Source organism: Schistocerca americana, chromosome 2 (assembly GCF_021461395.2).
Source record: "Schistocerca americana isolate TAMUIC-IGC-003095 chromosome 2, iqSchAmer2.1, whole genome shotgun sequence".
In the NCBI taxonomy this organism is placed as follows: domain Eukaryota; kingdom Metazoa; phylum Arthropoda; class Insecta; order Orthoptera; family Acrididae; genus Schistocerca; species Schistocerca americana.
In genome coordinates, this window is record NC_060120.1 from 1003284577 (window position 1) to 1003287847 (window position 3271).

A 3271-nucleotide genomic window follows, 5' to 3' on the forward strand; every position below is an offset into this window, starting at 1 on the left:
AAAAGTATAGCCACAGCTAGTGGATACAGCAGTTTTTCAGTTTTTTGTGGCGCTACTTACAAGCCATAGCTTTGGTAATACTACAAAAACTTCAACTTGTTGTACGTGTTTGCGCCACTTTTCTTCCATTACTGCTCCCTGGTGGCAGTATTTCGAAACATGAGCATTCTGTTGCTGTTATTGTGGTCTAATTGCTGCTATACTCCATTAGCTTTTAGTGTGTTTTAGTTTATTATTGGAAAAAGTGAAAACATCGAGCGACAGGTAAACTTTCGCAGCTTGTGGAACTACAAGAGCAGCAACCTATGTTTGATTTTCTGCATTTGTGTGTGTGTGTGTGTGTGTGTGTGTGTGTGTGTTTGCGGGCAATATTTGCAAACCAATGATGTATTCCACAATCTTAAAAGATTTTTGGGTGAATAAATAAATAAACTTAATACATGTGACGAAAAATGCGAGTCGTGTAAATGTCCTGATTAGTGAGACCAAGCATTGTATAAATTGTGGATTAATGCAGGAAATAGATCTCGAATGTGACGTGGCACCTGTTAAACTAAAAGTTAGATATTTTTAATGCCTGTACCAATGAATATAATAAGATTCTAAAATCTTTGAAGAGTGGCATGTCTGCAGATGATGTTTACTGTATATGCAAGCTGTTGGGGATGTTGCCACTGCAGACAGCAGTTTCGTCCTGGAGTGTTATTTCTTTTACAAATGTGTTTGTGACCCATGATTTATCCTGGAGCAAAATCTATTTTCGGATCCAACATTTGGGTTTCGTCTTCCTGTATTTGACTCTTGTCACAACTCTAATGCCATTACCTGCGCTATAATATTCATAACCACCCATTTGATTTCAAGTGTCACCATACTGAAAGCTATGTAACTATGCAGAATTTGTGGTGTCCTGTGTGTACAGTAGCTCGCGATGCCACAACAGAAAGCCACAAGCTGTGGCACCACGTTAGTTGCATGTATAGAAAGCAACAAGAAACAGAAATAGGAACAGAAAATTAATTACTTCTCCTACGAATTATAAAGAAGTCAGTTCTCAACTGTCTGACTGAGAGTTTTAAAATATTCTCTAACATCTCCTAACAACTGTTGTGCAATGCTCTTGTATGCAACAGACAACTTACCTCCTCTTGCTGCTGCAACTGCGTGTTCGGTAACATGCTAAAATATTTCAAAAGTAATACTGCTATCTGTGCAGTGTGCAATGCATGTTTATCATAATTGCAAGAACTATTGCCGTGTTTCTTACATACATAGAAATTGGATGATTTGCAGGGGTTTGGTCAACTAGCCTTAAATGGTGTAAAAAATGAAAGAAACCAATAAAGTCTATTATATATATATATATATATATATATATATATATATATATATATATATATATATATATACTCCTGGAAATTGAAATAAGAACACTGTGAATTCATTGTACCAGGAAGGGGAAACTTTATTGACACATTCCTGGGGTCAGATACATCACATGATCACACTGACAGAACCACAGGCACATAGACACAGGCAACAGAGCATGCACAATGTCGGCACTAGTACAGTGTATATCCACCTTTCGCAGCAATGCAGGCTGCTATTCTCCCATGGAGACGATCGTAGAGATGCTGGATGTAGTCCTGTGGAACGGCTTGCCATGCCATTTCCACCTGGCGCCTCAGTTGGACCAGCGTTCGTGCTGGACGTGCAGACCGCGTGAGACGACGCTTCATCCAGTCCCAAACATGCTCAATGGGGGACAGATCCGGAGATCTTGCTGGCCAGGGTAGTTGACTTACACCTTCTAGAGCACGTTGGGTGGCACGGGATACATGCGGACGTGCATTGTCCTGTTGGAACAGCAAGTTCCCTTGCCGGTCTAGGAATGGTAGAACGATGGGTTCGATGACGGTTTGGATGTACCGTGCACTATTCAGTGTCCCCTCGACGATCACCAGCGGTGTACGGCCAGTGTAGGAGATCGCTCCCCACACCATGATGCCGGGTGTTGGCCCTGTGTGCCTCGGTCGTATGCAGTCCTGATTGTGGCGCTCACCTGCACGGCGGCAAACACGCATACGACCATCATTGGCACCAAGGCAGAAGCGACTCTCATCGCTGAAGACGACACGTCTCCATTCGTCCCTCCATTCACGCCTGTCGCGACACCACTGGAGGCGGGCTGCACGATGTTGGGGCGTGAGCGAAAGACGGCCTAACGGTGTGCGGGACCGTAGCCCAGCTTCATGGAGACGGTTGCGAATGGTCCTCGCCGATACCCCAGGAGCAACAGTGTCCCTAATTTGCTGGGAAGTGGCGGTGCGGTCCCCTACGGCACTGCGTAGGATCCTACAGTCTTGGCGTGCATCCGTGCGTCGCTGCGGTCCGGTCCCAGATCGACGGGCACGTGCACCTTCCGCCGACCACTGGCGACAACATCGATGTACTGTGGAGACCTCACGCCCCACGTGTTGAGCAATTCGGCGGTATGTCCACCCGGCCTCCCGCATGCCCACTATACGCCCTCGCTCAAAGTCCGTCAACTGCACATACGGTTCACGTCCACGCTGTCGCGGCATGCTACCAGTGTTAAAGACTGCGATGGAGCTCCGTATGCCACGGCAAACTGGCTGACACTGACGGCGGCGGTGCACAAATGCTGCGCAGCTAGCGCCATTCGACGGCCAACACCGCGGTTCCTGGTGTGTCCGCTGTGCCGTGCGTGTGATCATTGCTTGTACAGCCCTCTCGCAGTGTCCGGAGCAAGTATGGTGGGTCTGACACACCGGTGTCAATGTGTTCTTTTTTCCATTTCCAGGAGTGTATATATATACAGGGTGAGTCACCTAACATTACCGCTGGACATATTTCGTAAACCACATCAAATACTGACGAATCGATTCCACAGACCGAACGTGAGGAGAGGGGCTAGTGTAATTGGTTAATACAAACCATAAAAAAATGCACGGAAGTATGTTTTTTAACACAAACCTACGTTTTTTTAAATAGAACCCCGTTAGTTTTGTTAGCACATCTGAACATATAAACAAATACGTAATCAGTGCCGTTTGTTACATCCGGAGATATTGTAACCTAAAGTTGACGCTTGAGTACCACTCCTCCGCTGTTCGATCGTGTGTATCGGAGAGCACCGCATTACGTAGGGATCCAAAGGGAACGCTGATGGACCTTAGGTACAGAAGAGAATGGAACAGCACATTACGTCCACATGCTAACACCTTTTTATTGGTCTTTTTCACTGACG